This window comes from Strigops habroptila, chromosome 3, assembly GCF_004027225.2.
Source record: "Strigops habroptila isolate Jane chromosome 3, bStrHab1.2.pri, whole genome shotgun sequence".
Lineage (NCBI taxonomy): Eukaryota > Metazoa > Chordata > Aves > Psittaciformes > Psittacidae > Strigops > Strigops habroptila.
The window spans coordinates 5,816,485-5,840,901 of record NC_044279.2 but is presented as its reverse complement, the minus strand read 5'-3'; the positions used below and the strand labels follow the sequence as shown (position 1 = coordinate 5,840,901).

The 24,417-nt window shown below is 39.1% G+C and overlaps 1 protein-coding gene across 7 annotated transcripts in view; it reads right to left on the bottom strand.

Annotated features, from left to right (window-relative positions):
• CELF2 (CUGBP Elav-like family member 2) overlaps positions 1-22,868 on the bottom strand; it is a 567,687-nt gene extending 544,819 nt beyond the window's left edge. For 5 of the 7 annotated variants that reach the window (XM_030479069.1, XM_030479071.1, XM_030479072.1 and 2 more), the window contains exon 1: positions 22,450-22,514. The gene's annotated coding sequence lies outside the window, so the exon portion shown is untranslated. The other 2 variants (XM_030479087.1, XM_030479090.1) reach the window with 2 other exon arrangements.
• Positions 22,869-24,417: the final 1,549 nt, after the last annotated feature.

Here is a 24,417-nt window from a genome sequence, read left to right as displayed (position 1 = left end):
AGACGACCAGCACTTTAATCTTTTTGCTTGATTTTCCCTTCAAACACAGTCATCCATTTAGCTCCCTGCTGTCCTCATGAAGAATTTCCTTACTATGGAATCAGGGTTCGGAGATTTATTATGCAACGAGCAGAACAGGTTCAAGCTGATAAAGGCTTCCTGGGTGAGTGAAGGATGATTAATGCCAGGAAAGATACTCTTTTAATGTGAGGTTCTTGACCATTTATTACATGAAAATGTTAATCTGATAGTGGTTTTAATCTGCTTGTTATCAGCGGTGGCTGCTTGGTGTTAAAGACAAGATAAAAGGGAGAGCTGAAGAAGCAGATTTGGGGAGCACTCAGTTAACATGCCGGATATAACACACCTGCTTCCCATTTATCTGCTCTCGCAGAGTGAGGAGGAGAGGGCTCACAGCCGTGATAACACGGCACCTCGCTGGTCTGACTGGGTTGTGGTATGCGAGTGCTCAAAGGGCACTGCGCAAGAGATAAGCCGTGATAAAGATTGGGATAGTCATTTCCCAGGTAACTCTGCAGAGCGGAGGATTTGCTTTACATGCCATTTCGAGGGCTTCTCCAAATACACAATATTTAATCCCTTCCTACCCCACAAAATGCTGCAGAATTAATGAAGCCAAATATCTTCCAGATTTGCATCCGTGTTGTGCCCTGGGCTTGTCCCAGCTAATGTATGGGCTGGTCCTTCCCATGAAATCTTGGCAGTCAAGAGACATTGTGTTTAGTCCTGGCTTTTGCGTGTGCAGAACCAATTGTTGGTGTAAAACACAGAGTGGCTGTCGAGCTGGGCTGAAGTCTACTCATGGACTCAGAAGTTATTAGTTATGGTGACCCGGAGGACAAGCACTGTTATTGTATAAGCCTTGTTTTCTAAGAAGACCAAGATAAAGTTTATCTCTGCCTGTAAGACAAAAAGGAAAGCTTTTTCTTGAAGGGTTGGGTTGAGTAGTAAAGTTTTTTAGGTGGGTTTTTTTTTTTTTTTTTTTGAATTGATACAAACATTTGTGACTAGTGGTGAATTTGGATAGGAAACAGCTTGCCCATTTCAGAAAATGTGGATACCTGAGGATGAAACCATGACCAGCCCAAGCTTTTCATGTGTAGGGAGACATGAGCTCATTTCCTGCACTGAAACTCCTATATTTCCCAGAATCTGGTAAATCAGAACCAGCGATTTTGGGGTGACTGCCTTTTACCTAAATGAGATATTTACAGTAAAATTTCTGTTGAAATCAATAAAAAAAGAGACTTCCTTGGCAATGCAGTATCTCTTCATGCAAACTCACACTGATAAGAAATTCTCAGCAATCATCTTGCGGGCTGAAGTTAGGTTCGCACAGCAGCTTGTCTGAGTGGGTACAGCCTGGGCAGGTGCATGCACGTTTGCTTTATTGTGGCTTACTGAGAAGTCATTGACACACAAGCTGGGTGCACTCAGGAACAAGCTATACATCAGTCAAATAAAGCGTCTGAAATTTTGACTTCAAAACTGCTTTGAAGTTAATAGGCTGAAGTGTGCACATGCTTCTGCATAGTGTGGATGTGAACTGGTCAGACGTAGACAAATGGGTAGAGCTGGGTGGGTGCTGTGCAGGTTCTGCCCAGCGTCTACTAGCCAGGGCAATCAGTCTATTAGCAGAAAACCTGTATCATACCTTGTAGTCAAGTAGGATTTCCCTATCCATGTATGTAAAATCCAAGGGAGACACATATTAGCAATCCCTTATCATAGGCATACAGGTTCATGAGGGAAACCATGGTTAGAATGAAGAAAACTCTCAAAGGCAGAGCAAAACTAATGGAACATCAAGTGTGTGTTGCTTAGTCAAACATTCATTTGTTGATCCACTCAACTGCATTTAAAAATGTGTGTACTGGGGACATGCACAGCTAATAGCACGGAGCAGCTGAAGCTCTACATTTCCCCAAAGAGCACAGACAATATTAGCAGAAGATCTGCAAGGATCCCCAAAGAGACTGGGCAAAGACTATTTAAATGAGGATTTCCTCTTGAATTCAGATATGATGGCTCCTTGCTTAGACCACCAGATAAAGAAGCCTTCATAGATGCTGGTTTTAGGTTGAGAACTTCAATCTTTCCACCAAAGTAACTGAGGAACCATGTATCTAGAAAATATGTGGTCACTGATAAACTGAGTTCAAGTTGATCTGAAGCCCTGAAGCTGTGTCATATTAATTTTATATTATGAAGCAAAAACCAAACCAAACCCCAAAAAATAAATGTCCCTAAAAACAAAATATAGAAAAATGCCAAATAATAAACTCCTATAGATGATCTCAGTTCAGCCTATATTCATTCCCCAGCCAATCATCCGAGTAAATAGTCTCTGTACCAGGCACTAGATGGGTTAAAATTACTGCAGCAGCAGGAGAAGTACTTTGTATGGCAGAATCTTGGGTCCCTCTGTTTTGACAGAGACTGATAGCAGATGGGTTATCTCTAGTGGTGGGACACAGGAAGGAGTGAAGAAGAAGAAAAACAGTCACAAGCACAAAACCCATGGCTTTATGCATCAAGTCCAACATCCAAAAGCAAATTGGAAGTCAGTGCAAGCTGCAGACAATAGGTATAATGTGCATTGCTCTCTAGTTCTGTGAAGTAAGCAATCAATATATTTACTCCCTGGATAGAATACAATTTTGCTGTTGTGACAGTGCTACTTCTATTACTCTGTGAAGGAAAATGAGTCCATGGAGTCCATGATCCCTATCTGGTCGGAGTCTCCACACTTCGAAAGATATTTTTAAAGATAAGTGAAAATCATAAAAACTAGACTTACTGAACATTCGCAGTGCACTAAAGCCAAGAAATTCAGATGTAGAATAAAATTCAATGGCTAGTGTTTAGCCCAATCTGTCTAACTGAGGTACAGTCAACTTATCTGGATGGTTTCAGCAGCATGCAGCACTTCTATAACCCTTACATGTAACAGACAGAGTTCAGGATAGATGAAAGCTTTTTGCTGAATTTCCTTTCATATGGATTGTTAAAGGAAACTCTTTTATTGTCATGGGTTTTTTGTTTGTTTGTTTGTTTTTAGTTTTGATGATCATGCTTATTCAGGTATATGGCTTTATTTCAGTTTTAGAATTGCAAATTCATCTAGTCACAGAGTTCAGGTTCAGGCTAACCAGCAGATAACAATCACAAGTTACAGCTCTATTATATCTCATTAGCTACAGAGAAAGGAGAGAAGAAAGAAAGGTGGAAGCCATGAGGAATGGACACTGACTTCCAGACAGAAGTGAGAAGAAGTTGATGAGGCATGGTATTGAAAACTTACAGCTTGGCTAGGAATTTTCTTGTGTACCATATAGGATAGCATGAGAAGTTGAGAGAAACAGAAGCAGAGAATCTCTTTTCTGGGAAGCTCTTTAAGGACTTTGTAAAATCGTGGCAAAACCGACTTAAACGAGTATTCTATTTTTTTGACCATTGCAGTTTATTTGTGGGAGATTAATGAGAAGAGTTCGAAACAGAAGATTAATGTGGTCTATTCTTATAACCTCTCTCCTCCTCATAAATCTCCCATTATTACATATGCATTAAGCAGCATGTTGCTTCACCTTCTATGAGGCACAAATCCACCAACAGTTCTCTCTCATTTGTTTCATTATACTTCTCAGAGGTCAATATTGTACTAAAATCATCCCTACTCCCCTCTAAACTGACATCCTCTTCCCTTCCGTCAGCCCCTCAACCACCACTAATGAACAGAGAAGCCAAGAATTAAAAAAAAAGAAACTCACAGAAATATCCTCTTTGGATCAACTTCTGATCTGAACATAGAGGTATTTAAATACAGTTGTTGAAATTAACTGAAACAGTGCAAAATTAATAAGATTTTGATTTTTGCTTCTCCAAGGGTAAGTTTTGTATTTCATTGTCTCCTTTTTGTCTTGGGAGAGTTAGGAAGTCTTTGCTTTCAATTCTCTATCTCTTGGTTTAAAGCTTATTGAGCCACCACCACCTCAGCTATCAAAGGAAATACATCCAGAAGAGGTAGAGCTAACAGCCTGCGTGAACTCATATATACTATGGCTCCACTTCAGGAAGGAATGCATATTACAGACCAAATACATGGCAGAGTGGGCACTGAGCTATCTAAACCCCTCATCATTATGGACAGCTTGCTTTATCACAGCATGCCTGGGAGAAGAAGATATCTTAGCTGTATTTTGATGTTATACAAATATGAAGAACCAGCTAGATTAAGTGATTTATTTAGGGTGACTCAGGACATCTCTAGTTGAATCAGAAACAGAGCTTCATTACCTGGAGCCCTGCTCCAGTTAACAGTTGTATCTGCCCAGGTGTCAGACTACAATTTCACTCTATGGAATAACAAAATCAACTCTCCCGAGTACACCCTATCAGAAATGTTGTCCCCTATAGCAAGATTGCAAGAGATTCACAAGCTTCCTATGTGCACAGAGGCCAGAACAACCCTGCCAAATGCTGCCCTAAAATATTATTGTGTAAAATTAGTGAGTACAAAAATATAATAGCAGAAAAGGAGGAAGGAGAAAAGCGGTTCTTGGAAGTTTTTTCTTATTATGCAAATACAGAGTCCAAAGATTTTTCCAGGGAATTGTTGTGTTAAATAGCCACAGTTGTAAATGGTGAATTCATAAATGAATACAAATGTGTAGCTGTCATAACTGGCAGATGACACTTCCTGAAGGATAAGCTTGTACTCTTCCCCAGCGAAGGCAGCATGCAAGAGTTGTATCTCCTGAGACTTCTAATGTACAAATTCTTTGGCAATTCTTCCTAAGGCGGAACTGTTTTTAATTTAGAAGACGTCAACCTACTTGTACTAGTGGGAGAAATTAATAAGCCAAGGATGCAGGTCGGCTCTACTGTAATACTGAGTAGATACGTCTCCATTAATTGCAGTATTGTCTGTGCTCACTTAAAAGCTGTTCTGTCTCAGAGTTTGATCCTGTTGCTTTTGCTCAGATAAAATTCCTACAAGCTTCTAACACCTTTTCTGCTGCTGACCCCTCAGGGGTGTGTTTGTTTCATGTCTGCATACATCACATGCTGAACCACATATTTTTTCTATCTGTATAGCACAGATATGAATATAGATAATCGTATGTCCTCCACTAGTAAGCTCCATTGGGTTTATCTGTCCTGGACATTTAGAAAGTGCTGTTTTATATATAAGGAATTAAAGCACAGAGAATCAAAAAATCCGTATTCAGATAACATGGATTGTAAATATATTTTGAATCTAATATTTTCGCCTGGCTGCTCTAAGCAGCCACCTACATAGTGCATTATTAAAGCATCAGTTGTTCCTCAGAAGTAGCCAACTCTTTCCCATGTCCAGATGTGGGCACTTCATGTTGTCTGAATACAGCCCTGGGAGTCTTGATAAAGGGGATACAGGAATTCTGTGATAAAAAAGATGACATATCAATTCGGCATATTATCAATTAAACCCACATATTAATTCTCATATCATAGCCTGGTACTTTTCTGCCAATTTTCTATCCCTTCTCCACTGCAACTGATCTAAAGGCCCTATGCAGAACATAGGGGTCATTTACTGGAGTTATCACAGACAGTCCTCCTGCAACAGTGTGGAGGAAAACCTTGGTCTAAAGGGCTAAATGCAGTGTTTAAGCTTGCAGGTATTCTACTAGATGTACAATGTGTGCACATATATGAGAATAACCAAATTCTTCCAGTTTTCCTCATTCACTTCTCTTCATGATTATTCCACCCCAGTATCAATCTATTACATTCTGGACTGACTTATTCCTCATATTTATTAACTCTATTCAAACTATTAAGTGAATGATGTTCTCTAAATACCAGACACATATTATGTACAATTAGAGTTCCTAAATCTAAGGTTAGGGTAATAAAAGCTTGCCGGAATTAATGCTGTGCTCTCCATACATAACCTATGTAAATGTTTCTAAATGAAAGTAAATTAAAAAAACACACAAAGCTTTCATTCTTTGGTGAAATTCTGTACAGTTCAGCACACTCCTAGGCAATGGACATGGGTATTTTTTGCAATGATTGCTTTTATTTCTGAATAGGGAGGAATTCTTCCCCTGTGTACAAAACCAGCAGATATTAAATTTTGAATGGTGCATAAATTTAGGAGCACAATTAAGAAGGTGCGCTAACAACAGAAATTTGCCAAGAGGTTTTGTTTAGGAAGCGAGTAGCTTCTACTAGCTTAAGTATTCTTAAGAGTAGTTTGAGCAAGTGGAAAACACGCTATACTAGGTTACAACCATTTTAGTAATACTTAAGTACTTTCTTTTAACTGAGGTTGAATTGAGATTTCTAGTCAGATTTTAGTTCTATTCAGTGGAACTACCCCAGATGTGCACTGGCATCAATAAAATAATTTTTTTGTTTGTTTGGTTGGTTGCAAAAATGCTGGTAGCATTCTGGGGGAAACCATGTTATAACATAAGCTTCTACATATTACGAATAAAAGGCCTTTATAGACTATCCTTATTTATGCTGTAAGCTCCATGAAGTAGGGGCAATCAGTATTTAGTGAAAATGAATATTATCCTCATTAGAAAAAGGACCAGGTCTGCAGCTATTATAAGCAACAGAGGGAATTTCGTACTCCTAAGCACAAGCTTATCATTGACTTACAATTATATCCTTCTATAAGCCGAAAGTACAGCGTGGTCTAGTATTTGATTCAGCACTAGACCAAGACTCAGATGTTTCTCTGAATTATTTATGATGTGGGGCAGATACACCTGCTTTCCCTGCCTTTCTCACTTCTCACTCTTTGTACGTCACTCTTTTTCAACATGAAACTTCTTGATAGAGACTTCCTTCTTTATGTACAATACCGAGCAGCAAAAAGCCTCAGTTTCAAACAGAGAGCCTAAACCAGTAATATCAACAATAAACAACATCTACTACACAGTACAAATGGCTGCAAAATGGTATATAGAAAAACAATGTGGAAACAAATTAATTTGAGATATTTAAGGTTCAGAAAATTTGATGATTCAGTCTAATTGGGCACATTAAACAAACTATATTCAAGGGATATGCTCCTGGCATGCTGTAAAAGCCTTTTTTTCCCCTTTTTAAAATGAGAAATCTGGTTAATTAAATTTACTTACTAAACAGCTTGTATTACAACAGTAGAAAATGACAGATGTCTTTCATAAAATTAGTCATATTGTGGTAATTTTCCCCTCTCCCCCCAACACTGTGTGATTATGGGCATATTTTCTCCTGTTAAAAAGCTATCTGTTGTAATTGCTAACAAATTCAATGTAAAAATGTTCTGAAAGAAAAGGTGATTTGCATGAAATGTAGAAAAGTTTTTCTGTGACACATTTTTCTCATTGCAACTTTATTCTGCAGGCTGTTAGCTGCTTGCAGAATACTGCATAATTTTAAAGGCTTATACTTATAAAGGCCAATCATGTAATAATTCATTTGGTATTCATTGAGAGACCTTTAATCATGATGGATTAATTTATTATAAATGCAGATATAATATGTTATTTCATAATATCACCACTGTAATTTAGCAATTAAACAGTCTCTTATTATTTCAATCACTGCCCAGATCTGTATCATGATACAATGTTTTGCTCTGCGGTGAATTATTTTACATTACATATAGGACAATGGATTTTTTTGAAGAGTAAACCTTTGGGGAACTAGAAATACATAAGATAATACTTTGTTCTGATATTTTCCTTTGTCTCTGAGATGATTCATCCTAAATACTTCGAGCCAGCTAGTCAGAGGTTTGAAGTGATTATGAGTCTGATCCAGAGCTTGCTGAAGTCACTCAGCATCTTGGACCCTATCATGAGTGAGAGGGGTGTAAATGCTTAGCAGGAAAAGGATGCGAAGAGGACAAAAATCAGGCAGGTACACCAATGAGGTGCATCTAGGGTAACAAGTAGAAATGGTTGGGTACAAGATTGAAAGCTGAGTGAGACTCCATTAGTGGCAACCTGTACTCCTGCTCCCTGGACAGACAAATAAAGGGCTTTCCAAAGGGCCTCGGATGAATCCATCAGACTCACATTCTTGGACTGTGTTCTTGCACAGTCCTTAGAAGGCATGAGCCTTCTGACACTTTCAACTCAGAAAAGGAATTAGGGAGCATTTATTCTGATACAATTTTACCAGGGTCAGATGTCTAAACGTTACGGTGACCTGTATAGAATGACCCCAGGGAGAAGCTGGCTCAGAAGTATAATTTTCATATTGCAGATGTGCAAACTGAGATTCTTGGCAAAGAGATATCTTGCTTTGGTACCTACAGTAAGTGTTGGAAAGATAAGAGGTAGAATCCCTGGAAAATTATATTAAACTATTTCACTTTGTTCTAACTACTTGGTCTCATTTCTTTCTCTAGCATGTGCTGTTGTTGTGTTTGAATTGACAACATAGCAGCATATAACTGCACCACAAATTCTAAAGATTTGGGATTTTTTTTGGAGAGGGCAAAAGGTGGTACAAGTTGCAAAGTCTGTATCTCTGATCGGACCCTAGAGAACACATTGATCTCTTAATTTGACTCATTTTTTAAACCCCCTCTGTTGACATTTAAGTAACTGATTCTTCTCCATCATTGTTAGCTGTCTTTGTTCCTGCCTGTCAAGAGCTTGCTAAATTAAGATTCACAACACAGGATAGTTTTCATATGAACCCAAAAGGAGTCAATATGTTTACTTAGATAAATGGTTATTTTACAAAGTAGTGTAAAATGCATAATTTTCTGTGGTGTATAAAGCCATGAAGCACAATCCATCATGAGTGACTCATTTAATCTCTGATGTATCACTGGATGCCTTCTTCAAAGAACAATCTGGAATAAGTGTTTCATATTAGGAGATCTGGAAAAAAGCTGCACAGAGAGCAAGTGAAGGGATCAGAATCAGAATTATGATAATGTATACTCGATCATATGATAGGGATCACCAAATCTCATTAAATCCTCCAGTGTATCATCCTTCCTGTCCAGGATTCACTCCTTCAAGAGCATTTTCTGCTGCTTTTCCTTCTCGTATTTGGACTGGATAACAGAACTATCTGTAACTGGAGATGAAGAGCATTTTTACGGGCTAACAAATCTACTAGAACCAATGGTTTTAATTTCTCCTTGGCTACAGAATCAAAGCCAAGTTCTCTGCAGGTGTAAATGGGATCTGCTCCACTGCCTTAGGTGGAGTTTCACTCATTTACACCATTAAAGAATTTGGCACTAAGGATGTTGAGATCAAAAGGTTCCAGTTGGCAAAGGGATGTGCAGAAGAGAATCTGTCTAGAAAACATTCTGGGAAGACTTGTCTGTCCTGAGGAGAGGGGACTTATTTTTCCTCAGAGGAGTCTGGTATTGATAAATCCAAATTATATTAAATTTTGGACATCTGACCCTGCTAATTCTAAACTGGCCAGATATGTAGGAAGCCTGCCAAAACCCTGCAGTAGGAAAGCATAGTGGTGTGGTCTTTGGTCTGCATTTTCACATCATCATCATATTCATATATTATGTTTTTATTTTTCATTGGCCTAACGCTTATTGCTGGCCTGTATTTTTCATTTAATAAAGCCAGGATTGGAACATGTCCTGCCATGACTTCTTGCACAACACTCACCAAAAGACGTAGTATTACTAGTAGATGTGTCTGCATGCTACCACCTGCTGCACTGCCAGAAGTAATGTTCACCTAAACTGAAGTTCTTGCATATGAACTGAAGCCTTTGCCGTTATTATTTCAGAAACAACTAAGAAAGATCTGTTTATTTGTTAATAATCATTTTGGGGAATATGGGGAGCAGTGAAATATCAAGACTCAATTAGAAAAATTATCTAAACTGACATTTCAAGTGAGTGGAACAACACAACACCTACTCTCTCACCCTCTCCTGCTCTGTTAAATGTATGCAGCTGACTTTTCCAAATGGACAGCACCAACATATTTATGCTTTTATATCTTTGGATGCTTGTTCAGAATCCAACTTGTTCCTGGGCAAGGCCGTATTGATGAGTACCTGGTGTGTTTATTTGGATGGATACAGGCATACTTGGTCTGAAAGCCAGTTCCACTCCAGCAGCCCTCATCAGGTCTCATTAGCTTAGTACCAACAGCCAGTCTTTCCTCTAAGGAAAGCAGAAAGCATTGCCTTTGCCCGCAATCCTTCAGATAACAGGAGGATTCTGCGCCAGGGTTGCACCAGGTTAGATTAGATGTCTATCCAACTCACTGTCCTGTCTCCATTAGTGATGAATAATAGATGCCTAAAGCAGCCTTTAAAAGTAAAGCTATCTTCTAGAACTTCAAGGTTTAGGGATGTCTTGTAGATATATCCACACACTGAATTTTCATTACATAGGTTAGGGATCTACTTTTACATTTGAAAAGGTGCTACTTAATCTATACAGTCACCTGGTAGCAATTATTCCCATCTCTTCTTTTCAGGCCCCCTAAAACAGGATTAACAAGGTATGAAACTGCACCAGTATGAAGTTCAGATCAGAGAAGGTGAGCTCTCTGGAGAGGAGAGTCTCTTTGCTCTGTGTTTCTATTAGTTATGTCTATACTAATAAAAAAATCCAAGGCCAGGGTTGTGGCTTAAGCACTGTTGCCTGATCTTTCATAGACCTTTAGTGTCTATGAATGTGCTCCCTTGCAGAGCTTTGAACTGTGCCACCTAACACTTTCCTTCAAATCATTCAAGCTTGGGCTGAGGTACAGCAGGTATCAAGAGCAAGGCTGGATGCTGCCAGTTCTGTCTGGGGGTGCAGGGAGTGTATGAAGATGAATACGAGCTGTGCCATGCCAAAAGGCCTTGAGGCTATAAGGTGGTCCTTGACTGTTTGTTCCCCAATACTGACATAATCATAGAGGCATGGCCGCAACTAAGGTATTGACAACACAGTAACATGAACCACTATCACCAGGACTTTCAAATCCGTTTTATTTACTTCTTGAGAACAAGTTTTCCCATCCAAGAAAATAAATTTTAAGGCAGTGAATGAACCTCCATAAAGAAAGTTGGAGGCATGGGGGAATCTTTTGTGTTAAGAAGTTCCCCAAACTAGCTTTATGGCATTTGAAAATTAGTTCCTTTCGAAGTGTTTCCTGTCCCACTTGAATGTTATTTATCTTGCCCTCATGTATTTTGTCAAAATTAAGCAGAGATATACATTTATATAAGATAAACCACTAGTAGGGATCTAGGGATCATAGATTATAATTTTTTTTCTGGTAAAAGGTCAGTAGCTACAGCACAAAAGTACATTCTTTTACTATTGAAAGAGAAGGACAGAAAGAAAATTAAACTATAACAATGTTTTTCTGTTTTATGATGGTCAGTTTGTCTTCACATACAGAAGGGGTTGATTATCCTTGCTCTAAATTATACAACTTTTTGTTTAGGTAGACACACCAACTGATGATATTTCCATGCTTTTTTAAAAGGTGATAACTGTGCAGTGATTATAAAATGTCCTGAAAGGCATCCTGAAAGGTTTCTGAAGAAAAGAAGTACATCGACAGAGTATTGCTTTCCAGAAAATCATTTTATTGGCTTATTTGAACTCAGAATTTGCAATTCTGCTGCAAAGAAGAAGCATCTGGGTCTTTGTATGTCCACAGTTAGAACTAGAAGAATTTCTAATACAAAGGTACAGTATAGAGCAATATAGAGCTCTAATGCTTATATTCTTTATTATCTTAACTACTACCTGTCTGCACAAAACTTTGAACACTGCATCCATATAAGTAAATTTTAAACCTCTAAAACAAGACAGGATGTTTTGCTGCAAGAATACAGTTAACCTATACTACAGCCTTACAGAATATCATTATCCCTAGTGTAGTAATTCCTGGATAAAATTGTTTTGTCTGTGTCATGCAAAAAGTTGTACAAGTTGGACCAGTAACTTCTATTATCCTTAAAGATCAGTCAGGCTCTAGAGACCAATATTTGCAGATTCTGGGGCAGATGCTCAGCAGACTTCAAGGGGTCACTCTGATTTATACTACCAGAAGGTCTGGCAGGCTTATGGGAGTGGAACTTCAGTCATTCTCAGGAAAACAAAAATGAAATGAGCACTAATATAACCCTTCTATATTTTAATGCAGTTCTGATGTGGGTATAAATACACTTGTGTGCCCGAAACAAATGGTTGGTGAGTGTATTAAAGTGTGTCCATGTTTTCTGGGTTTATTCATAATTCATTTATTAATAAAGATTTCAGCTGTTGTGGAGTCTTTATCCTACCATAACAGGAGCTCCTGGCTTTATAACTTCACTGGAGCAACCCAAATGATGAATATGAGTTGAAGAATAGAAGCCAAATCCTTCTAGGCGCTGTATATTTGTGCTTGCCAGGAAAATTATGGCTAGTCGCATGAGCAGGAGATGGAAAGTAGCCACCTCTGTTTTGGCACTTCTCAAAGTCCATTGAGGCCACTGTACAAGCCTTTCATACTTGGACCTACATAAGTACCTTCTAAAGCTCGATACAGAAATTGGGGGGCAGCAGAGACTGTTTATTTATGAGTTACTTAGCAGTCCCTGATACAGCAGTTGCCATAATGCATAGCCTCGATGCAGCTTATTCATCGTCCTGGCAAGAATTATCCTCATGGGGAGCTATGCTTTCGGATGTTGCTGGCCAGAATACGAGCGTACTTTACTGCTTCTCTTGCAGAGTATGAGTATATTCACTCTGGGGGCAGTTTTAGCATTTGGCCCTATGCCTGGACATCATTACTATTGGGCACTTACACTGAACACAATCATGCTGACCAAAGCCTGTACTGAAAAGATTACATTCTCCCAAACCAATATTTTCGATCTGGCCCTCATGCTTCTGACAGCGGGAAACTTTTGGAAACACCTTAGGCAGTGCTTGCTGTAAACAGCATTACCTGAAAAACCTGGTGAATATCACAGGTTTCATGAAAGCAAGATAATACAGAAATATGGTACCCTCTAGTTAAACGGGATGAGCTGAAGTGAAGCAGTTAAACAATATGCGCTCCACATGGCATGAAAACATGAACTCCTTTTAAGCAGCTCTTCTAAGAAGGCACCTGGTTAAAAAGTTTGGGGCAAACTGCTTTAAATACAGAGAATATTTTCCTGCTTATAGTGTAAACAGTTTTACTTTTTATAAATTTAAATATGTTATTCTACTTAGAAATGGGACTGACAATCAGACAGCAACACTGCATGAGACTATTCCCTGAATCTAAAAGGGGAGGAAGAGTTGTGTTTCAAGCTACAAGTATTTCTATTCATACCACAATTGCAGTCTAGTGTTTTATTATACCTGGGCATAAAGAAGTATAAAGCAGCTAAAATTTTGGGTACAAATCTGAGTATCACCACATTTAAGTCATCTCAAGGTGCTGGATATCTAGAAACTGTACTTCTTAGTTTGCTTGGCAGAGGGGATTGGTGAAAAAAATATGAGGATACTCCAGCAAGAAAACCTTTACTTACTTGCTGAACTTCAGGCATTTCTGTGGTTGCAGTGGCTTCTATAGGACTGTTCCCCAAACATAATCTTAAGCACATAATTAAGGGCTTTACTGGATCAGTGGCTGAACAACCAGTGCTGATTATTACTGAATGCACATTGTGTTAGGGGCCAATTGTAAGCTCATTAAAATGAACAGAAAGGATCTAGCAGACACTGGATCAAGCTTTGTCTCAGGAGTTTAATCAAAGAAACAACATTGTCTCTTGTTTACTCTTTTGCAGGTCACTGAGTTCCCAGGCTTTGAGTCATTGATTACGTCGAATTATCAATGAAATTAGAGGTTTGCCATCAACTTAAATGGCAGGGTATGGATAGGACATGAGGAAACAAAAAGCAAAATATGTACAACTTGTGATTCTGGGTATGGGCTACTTAAAAAGCAAACAAGAAAGCAGGCATGCTCATGAATTCACGGACACAGAATAGTTCCTGTTTTAGAGCACTGCGTGTGCCAAGCAATGTGTTTGATAATGTACATTGCATTTCTTCGGAACAACATTCGATAAGACTTTTACCCTCCCTCTCTTTCCCTCAATGCCCAGACTAATAAATCTCCCATTTGTCTCACCTGTAGTTACAATAAAGCTGTTCTCAACAGTGTTAACATCTGCCATGGTGATTCTTCTGGGGTGAGAAAGGCAGAACATTTTCATTGCTCGTTCATTTGTGAACACTAGTTAAGTAAAGCTGTCACTTGTGTCCAATTATGGGTGAGGATTTTATAGCACAGTCTCCTTCCTAAAGCTATACTGACATGGCCAAGACCCATTTTATAGGCATTCTTAAATTCTTCCCAGCCATATTTAAAATCCTTATGCTCCGAGATGGCAGGTGCCATGTGTTTTCACAGCTATGTTAACAAATGCAATTTTGTGGCAACTTGACCATGCCAGTGAAGCAGTAAATTTCTGTAATCTCTATGGTTAAGAATTTCACACAAGACTTTGCTGGGAATAGGTAAAGCCCATTAGTACAGGAGCACTATGAAGATGAAATTAAAATACCTTTACAGTAAAGGCCAAAAAAAAAGATTAAAGTCTGGGGATTTTTTTTTTTTTTTTTTTTTTGCTGCTAGAACAATGAAACGTGTCAGAGGAATATGCTGAAATAGACAAAAAAACTTCACTAGGGTCACCCAGCCTACTCTTCTTTTCAAATGACTGCCGCAAATTTAGGTGAGGAGCGATAATTTGGCTTACATAAATGCTGACATAGGCTAATCCTAAAGCATAACTGGGATGTGAATCTTTATAAATCTCTTTTCCAAATACTTACTCCCTGTTACAGTGGGGATAATTGTCCTCACAAATCTTTTTGCGAGATGATAGCCAAAGCTTTCTTAGTTCCTAGCGCATGCAAGTCTCGATGGTGTATCTGCACGCCAGTTGTTAGTTGTTTTGCACACAAGATCTGCATTTACCAGCATGAGCTTTTCCAGCATGTTGGGACTGAGACACACCAGTTACTCAGAGCTGCCAAAGACCCCCCTCAGCTTCAGCATTTCAGCCACCATGAGGATTGGGTGCATGTTGTATTACGCATAGAGCCAGAGGGTCTGTGAAAGGGAAAGGATCATTGACTTAACCTGTTTTGGAAAGGGATTTATGCTCAAAAATGGGACAAATACCACTTTCTCTCCTCCCCAACTCTTTACCAAACTTCTCAGGACTCCCCAGAGGGTCTCAGGGCTACTATTGCCACAGGACAGTTTCACAAATGGAGGCAGATCCAGGACTGGATCTCTGGTGTCCAACAGATCCTGAGAAAGCTGTTAGATTTTGCATCAGGGAATCTCAATTACTAGCAGCAAGCAGAAGAAAAACAGCAGTTAGATCCTGCACAAATTCATATATTATTGTTTTTCTGACTTGTCATTTCAATAGATTTTTCCCAGATTTCCTATAAAATCACGTGAGCTATAGATATATTTTTTTGTTTTCTTTAAAAAAGAAGGATGTGATTCCAGCATAATCACCTCACTCCAGGGACTGGATCTTCTGGAAAGAAAAGAAAACAACCTGCCCAGAGTGCAATACTAGCCAGGGAGAACACTGCATTATAGATTGCTCATTGCATTATAGATTGCTCACAGACTTCTCCAGCAGAAACCACTCCCACAGATTTTACTATGGGGCTTGGGCAAAGCCCCTAAAGAGCACAGATCAAACAAGAAAACATCTTTGAATGCTCATAGTTTGTTGTGAGACAGAAGTGTTTCAAAAGTTACACTTAGCTCCCTCAATCTCTTCATACTTCACGGAAGCAAGCAAGGTTGAGGAAGATTGGCTCACACGCTTCTGCACTCTGTGTGGCTGCACTGAAGCCAAAAAGGCTATTCAGGGTTGCCCTTTGAAGTCAGCGGAGTTTTGTCATTGATTTTGAGAGGCCCAGGATTTCCTTCGTAGTATGTAAGGTTAAGCATGTGTGTAAGTCCTTGCAGGATCAAGGCTTAAATGTGTAAACCTGTTCAGCAAGAATACCCAGCCTTTAATGTCCTGTGAATGTAGCCTCTCTTACTGCGTGTCACTGGATAGGCTGCTATTGCTCTTCGCTCAAGTGTAAAAGCTTGGTTTAGTACGCATATGTCCTTCATAATTGTCAGTGACTTAGGATACAGCAAGAGAAAGACGTTAGTAAAGCTGCTTATTAATAGAGTGCCTATGGAAAGCATTGACTGCATCAGATTGATTAAGAGCCACTGTCAATCTACACTTCAGTCTCTTGTCATCCAAAAAGCAGGCAACAGGCCTTCTGGATTGCTTACTATGTCAGTGGCTTGTACAGTGTTTATACATTACTCACTGAAAATTACAAATGTATCAGAGAGAAAATCCTGTGTGAGAGCAGTTCGATGTGAGCAGTTCTATTGCGTATTACAATATTTTCTGCATACTTCAAAATCCGGTCACTGTCCTTGTCTGAATAAAGACTATTTCTGCAGAACACTGCAGAACTTGGGTTCAGAATAGAGCTACCTAAATCAAGCATTGGAACAGGCTGCCAGGGCAGTGGTGGAGGTATTTAAAAGACATGTAGATGTCTTTTACAAGGTTTATAAGGTTTGGTGGTGGACTTGGCAGTGCTGAGTCAACAGTTGGACTTGATGATCTTAAGGGTCTTTTCCAACCTATGCAATGCTATGATTCTATGATTAATGATCAACCATTTTATATTTAAATGAATTTTAGAATCCTGTTTCTCTACCTTAACCCCAACCTGCTCTTAATCTTTAGGATGATGAAGGTTACCTAAGTGAAGAGAGAAATGAATCCTAAGGGAGACCATGTTTGCCTGATGTACAGTGTGTCCATATCACTGAATGTCAGCTATCCTGTGAGATCTTATGTTTCTGACAACCATACTGTGTATTATTTGTACATATTAAAAAATATTTATGTGCTGACATAGTTACTTTTGGCATAAATCAGATTTTCCTTGAAGATTAACCTGACCGTGATGCTGCTTATGGTCATCCTCAAGTATCTTTTCCTCTAGAATTTATGAACAAGGCTGCTCCAACACTGGCTCCCTCTGCTCCTCATAATTCTCTGTTCGAGTGGGTTGTGAGCCCACTAGCATCACACACAACCCTTCATGTACTCAGGCACAAAATCAAACACTTGGGGCCAAGCACAAGGCCAAGAGGACACAGCTAGCCCCTCCACAGATGGCCACGTGAGACATGGGGATGAGGTACACTGTAATATCTGGGAGCCAGGGATCTCTCTGCAGCAGATACTTCTAGCACTGTAAATGCAGCCTCAGCTGTACAGATTTAGGAAGCCAAATTGTCTGTCTGGAAGCTTTCAAATGCACGTAGCTTCCTCTGGGTAAAGGAACTTACGTCCGGAACATCAGCTCATTAAAATGCTGGTGCCTAAATTAGGTAGACTTCATCATACTCATGGAGTTTCCTGACTTTCAGATCTTTCAAAGCATTGTAGCATAACTTTTAAATGCCACTGGTCTGCTCAGTAGAACAAATAAACCAATTGCAGCACCTCCTTTCACTAGATCAGTTCAGCCTAACAAAAGTAACCATGAGGATTAATTGCACAATTAATTACAAGATTAATTGTACATTAAACACACTGCCTGGAATGCACTTGTGACAGCAACCCCCCAGCAGTTCTTGAGGACTAATGATATAAGTGGGTGACATTATCCCATCTATGCAATCCAGTCCTAACTTTACTATGATTAGCCTTGTTTTAAGACCACTGCCAGGTATATGAGGCTTAATAAATCAATAGTACTATGACTGTTTTTCAAGGTATGTAATTTGCAGAGTTTTAAGTACTTTGTTTTCATGAAGTAGTTATAAGAGAAGCCAAGCAGATGAGGAAAAGATGTCTAAATTAAGCAATGCAACAGGACGGTTAATTAAGAGAATTTGAGGAGGAGAGGTGGTTAAATGATCTGGATCTTGAATGTGATGTCTGTCAGTGGGATTCAGAGAAAATAGATGTTTAAAATAGGTCAGGTAAATCACTCCCTGAAAATGCCTGCTTTTTCCCTCTGACTATAATGGGACCATGGGACCCCCAGGTGGATAACTCAGATGTAGGTGTCTACAGTATAGGTATCTAAATTTAGATGAGATAAATCCTACTTATGGTGCTCAAATGTTATGAATAGAGAGCAAACACTTACATGGGTGATATACAGGCAGCTGGAGATTTCAGATTGAGAAAGCAAATTAAACAAATATATATGCAGAGCTTTTGGTTGCTTCCCCTTTGTTATCATCTCCAAGAAAGATGACAACGAGAGTCATTAACACAGTGAGTAGGAAAGATGTGGCTGCAAAAGCTCTTGGAGCACATTAGCCTTAGGACAGGAGTGAAGTCGTAAGCCTCCACAGGTCATGGGGCATGAAAAGCAACCAAGGAAGAATTTGTTCAATAATTATAGCCTACAATTGAACTCTCTGGGATTTTACTTTTCACTTTGTTTGATTTTTGCTACTATTTTACTGTTTACCTTAATAGAATATTTATTTATATTCGTAATTCATATCTTTTTACAAGGACCTGTAGTGACAGGACAAGGGGGAATGGCTTTAAACTGAAAGAAGGAAGATTTAGATTAGATCTTCGGCAGAAGCTCTTCCCTGTAAGGGTGGTGAGGTGCTGGCACAGGTTGCCCGGAGAAGCTGTGGCTGCTCCATCCCTGGCAGTGTTCAAGGCCAGGTTGGACACAGGGGCTTGGAGCAACCTGCTCTAGTGGAAGGTGTCCCTGCCCATGGCAGGCGGTTGGAACTGGATGCGCTTTAAAAGGTCCCTTCCAACGCAAACCATTCTGTGATTCTGTGATCTAGTGACCTGATAATTACTATGTGCTCTATTGCCTTGGGAGTAATGAAAGTAATTAGGAGGTATTAGATTATTTTTAGGGTTTCCTTTATCCTGCAGCAAACCATGGACACATCACCAGGAGATGAAGGACATGTGACTGGCTGCCAGGCTTGTGGAAGGAGCGTGTCTTGACAAGTGTTGGCCCAATATGTTATCAATCAGCTAGTGGGGGAGGACCAGAAACTTGGGGTCATTCTGAGCCAGGTACAGTGGCCTGGTTTCCTTTGGTGATGTAGAGCTTCAAGAGTGCTTCTTGCCAAAAGAGGACCATAGCTAATGTGTTAAATCAAATGGAAACACAGTGAGTCCCTTATAAAGTCATTAATCATTGGCAGTTAGAAGAGAAATGTAAAAGTCTTTTATTAGTAGAATGAAAAAAAAAAAAAATCCTCAGAGGTTAAAATTTAAGCATATTGTCATCACTCTATGATACTTCAATTCAGTTGACCAGAAATGTAATACTAATAAATAATTCCATTCAGGCAAAGAGGGAAAATACTCTCAAGTACTTCTTCAGAGTCTTGAGAAAAGCCTGAGAATCTGCCTCCTCTCTGGAGAAAGAAGATGATGGAATCCCACCAGTATTGCCCATGACAAGTCTGTGATTTCCCCCAGTTCTCCTTGCTGCATGCAACTCAGACTTGTGGAGAGTTAGATGTGGAAGAAATATAGAATTATGCCAGGTTTTTCCTGTAAAGAAAATTCATAACTGTGTTATCAAAGTTTCTAATTATAACATTTCTTTAATATTTCATTAATAGGAGGGGAGGGAAGATGCCAAAACTTATGGCATTTCACAAGTAAGATTACGGGTTGATTTCTGAGTAGATGACAGGGTCCTAAAAATAAAACTCATAATTTTATACTACATTTCTCTAGTGATGATAGAAGTTCTTTGTGCATAATAGCACCATTTCTATTCAGGAATCTTGTTAACAGTTGTAAACTCAGATTATCATTTTTATTAGCCTAGTGTTTTCTTATTCCTGTGTTACTGACAGGAAATTACAGCAAGGTTTTTTTTGTTACAATGAATGCATTTCTATTCAACTAGAAATTTCCAAGCCCTGGGTAGAAGACAGTATTTCTAGAAGCCAACAGCAATTTAAAGTGCACAGATTAATTAAATATATATATTTAAAGACTAAACTCAAAGAGAATGTAGACTGGTAGATTGGGTTGGGGTGGTGGGTTTTTTTTAAAGGTACAGATTTTAGCTTTTTATACATTATGACTTTAGGGACAAATTCTTGTCACCAAACTTAGCATCTAAATTTGGCTGTATGACGTTTTCATGTTGCCGCATAACAGTAGCTTTGACATCACCTCTATGACTGAATACCCCTGGTTGCATTCAGGCTGTACTCCATGCAGCCTTGCCCATTGCTGAGATGCCCACCATGGGCAGTGGGAATCAACCACCATGGACTTCTCATGGCTTTGGGTGATTAGAAAGTTCAAATGAGAATATTGGTAGTTGTTTTTCCCCACTAGGCCACTTGAGCATTGTAAAAGCCTTGTTTCTAGGAGAATGTGGGACTATAGCTGCATAATTTACTGTCAACAGCCTACAGTTTATTCATATTACATCAGATACGCTTCTAACTGTCAGTTGATACTGAGTGAATAAAAACTTATTTCCATAACAAGAACACTGAATTCAGTCCTTTTCTTCTCTGGTTATAAATGGATGGGAGTTTAGGATTACAAGGGACAAAGCCTAATTTTCTGGGCCCTGCAGACCTTGGTGTTGGGGTGGGGGAAGGCAAGTTGTCAGGGCAAAAGCAAGACATGGGAGTTACAATGGCCTCATTTCACAAGACACCAATATTTTCTGCACAAGAGAAATAAACCTTCAGAAGTATTGCAGTGCTTGAAATTGAGGCTGAAATAGGGAGTGATGAACTTCTGCAAGTGCAGCGCCCTTAACCCTGTGCCCTAACAAAGTTGCTGTGAAAGAATGTGATTTTCCGTATGGCACTGGCACGTCCTCTCCTCCTCTCCAGGGAGCCTGTGTTTAATTCCTGACTGCTCCTCATCAACCCTCTCCTTGCACAACTTTGCTCCTCTGATCACATTATGCATTTGGCACATCAAACCATTGAGTATGGAAAGTCTGATGTATCAATCTGCAGATGATTAATTTCAAGACACTTTTTTTTAATATATATATTAAGGAAAACAGTTTTCAAGGAGTTAGAGGACTGAATCACAACATCTTTCTAACTCTACTAGGTTTCTCTCAAAAATCCCTTCTGTTCAGAAAGTTTTCCTCAGCATGATCACAAACCTGTAAACAATCAACGGTAAGAAAGAGTAGTGCTTATTCTAAATACTTCAGTAGAAGCCTGCATGATCTAGTCTTAAGTGTAACAATAACTAATTTCAGTTAGGTAAAGAGAGAGAGTTCAGCAATCATAATATCCAGTTCTGCTAGTACTCGGCAATTTCCTCTTAAATACAGGAAAAGCTCAGCCTTCCTGTTGATTTCAGTATGTGTTGTTGCATTTAATACTTGGGAGAATTACATTCAGAAAGCCTGAGGAAAAAAATTCACCTGAAAAGTTTTATAAGGATAAACACCAAGCAAAAGCAAAACCCATCTAATTTTGGTTTAAAAAAAAAAAAAACCCACCATAAAATAATACAATAATAATATATTAATGTCAGAAAAAGACTATAAAGGAAACGTTGGAAATCAGGGGACTTGCAAGGCAGGAACTGCAACAAATGGTAATACAGATCTGACTGTATCTGGCAGGCTTGTATTCATAGGAAACTATCCACAGCATCAGACTCATTCTTTACAAAAGCGACGCTTGGTATTTCATCTCAAAGTTTGTCAGCTTCTTGCTATTAGCTACTACAATAGTATGACAAGATATGAAGTGGAACATCCCTTCCCCCCTTCTCCAGAAGAACAATGCAAGGGACAAGAAGAACTTTACCCAGCACTGGACAACAATAAATCCTGGATACAGTGACCCCACTCGATGCGAGCTGAAAAATATTTATTTATTTCTTTAAAAAGTTTCAGTGTTACACTTCCCTACCTAGTAAACAGCTGAACAGGCAGAATGATACCCAAGACCGTCTCCTCCACCCCCACCTCCACCCCCCTGTCATATCAGTGTTTCAGGCAATGTTCAGAGAGAAAAAAAAGAAATCACACACACAAACCCCCCAACTCAAGTATCTTTTCTAGTAGAAGCATGGAACAGTAACCAAAAAACAATCAAGTCCTCATTGTCATAGTGCGACAATCACAGCACCGCTTCTGTTGAGCAAATAGTCAATTCGCAGATAAAAGCATCATGAGGACAGACGCGAAAGCTGTTATTATCCATTTTAAGTAATAGGAGAAGGTCGCATATCAAGCAGTTACACCTTTTCATTACATCCTAACCCTCCACAGCAGGGGAACCACACTTATGACTGCGTTAGATATACAAAAGCTTTCAGCTCCAAAAAAGGAAAAGAAAAGATGGGGAAAGGGGAAAAAAAAAATAATTAAATTCATCTTACCAGCACGTTGCAGCACCAACTTGCTTGAAGGAATGTTGCCTTTACAGGTTTCTCTTTTAATTATCCTGGAAGCAGAAGGGGGGGGGGGAAAGAAGACGACGAAAGCAGGGTTGTTAAATTAGCGTGTGTGAGAATCTTTTCAGTTTGTCGCAGAGTAGAAAAATACCAAAAAAAAAAGAAAAAAAAAGAAAAAAAAGAAAAAGGGGCATGCAAAGAAAGAAAAAAAAAAAGAAAAAGAACGCTCAGTAATTTAAATTTGCTGTCAGTTCAGGCAGCATCGCTCTGTCCCGCCCCTCTTCCCACTGGGTTCTACTACCTGCAGGGCTGCAACTGACAGCTACTGTGCAAACAAAAAAAAAGGCAAAAAGCATGCTGGGACCATGCTGTCTGCTGTCTGAGTCTCTCTCCACTTGTGATGACTGAAAATCATTAGTGGAAAGGTTCTGTTGTTGTTTGCTGGGATTTTTAAGTTGGGTTCTTTGCATGAAATTTAATTCATTTTTAATTGAGACAACGCAGCACGTGACAGAAACCGGTGGTCGTGTTTCTCAGCTCTCCTCAGAATGGGAAGTGACCTGAACAGATTGATTTTTAATAGTGTGGTATATGTGGAATATACACAGATGTTTACCATGCTGCACTTTGCAGGCACGCACTCAGCCCTTCCTGCAATACTGTGTGCAAAAATTCTTGCTTGAATGGAAAGTCAGGAAAGCATTTCAACAGAAAGCAGTTAAAACTCTGGCACTCAGAAAAGTTGCTGGTGTTGGTTTTGCTCTGCTTTTAAGTTTTCCTTCTAAACTTTCTCAAATCATTTTTGAGAACAAAAAGTAACAGGAGTCAGAGGCATAATGAACAACCGGCACAACACTCATGTAGAAACGATGAACTAACAGTCACAGTACATAAAAAGCAATGTTTTTAACCAGATGTTTAAAACCATTTTTGAAAGTCTGTGCTGGTGACTATTAGCAGGCTGCATCCATCATATGAGTGTGAAATATTTGATGAAAACTAACAAGAAAAACAAGTAAAAAAGCTGTAAATGGTTTTTTTATAGCTATTTTAATTGTTGCTAACAGGCTTTTAGCAACAGGGCTAAAATCATCCTTTCAAAACAAAGAGAAGCATAATCTGTAACTTCTAACTATAAATGTATTCACCAAAATATGGTTCCTACCTAATTGTAAAATAAAATTAAAAGAGTGAAATGATGCTTTTCCTTAATACTTTAGTAGTAATTGCTTGGATCATGCCACAGTAAATATGCAACATTTGTATTCAGTTATTGCTCTACTTCTGTGTGTAACCATAAAATAAAAAGCTGAAATGTTTAAACTTAATTAAATTAATCTCTGTTTTACTTGAAGTCTGCCATTTACATGGGTAGAGACACATGCATCCTGAACATGCCTGCCATAGACAATTGGCTTCTCAATAGATTTTTAAATACTGTGGAAACTAGTTGCTCCTATGCCTGCATCCCTTTAGCCTTTACTCATCGATGTAGATCTGATAGGGTGACTCCTGCCATCAGGAGTTGCACAACAGGGCTCAAGATGTATGGTCTGACCTACAGCCCTGTTAAGGCTCCTGGTCATGAACAGCCAGTCATGTTAAACCAGTACCACAGTCAACTTTTAAGTTGCTTTTCTTCTTTTTTGAAGCCTCCAGATCCTTTTAACAAGTGACCACCTGAACCCATTTCTACGGATGGTAGAAATTATTCCAGATAGGATGTTTAAATCCGCATGGCTGAGAACCATCTCTTTGCAAAGTTCACCAAGATCTATTAACAGACTCATGCTGTCTACAGGAATTTTTGCTACTCCCTGTGGGTTCAGTCTCGGTAGAGGGAAAAGACAGCATAGAGAGTTATGTTCAAAATGGAAATACAAATACATAAGGACAGTGAACATGATTCGGAAGAGGTGAAACAGTAGATTCCCCAAGTAATCACAGCAACAA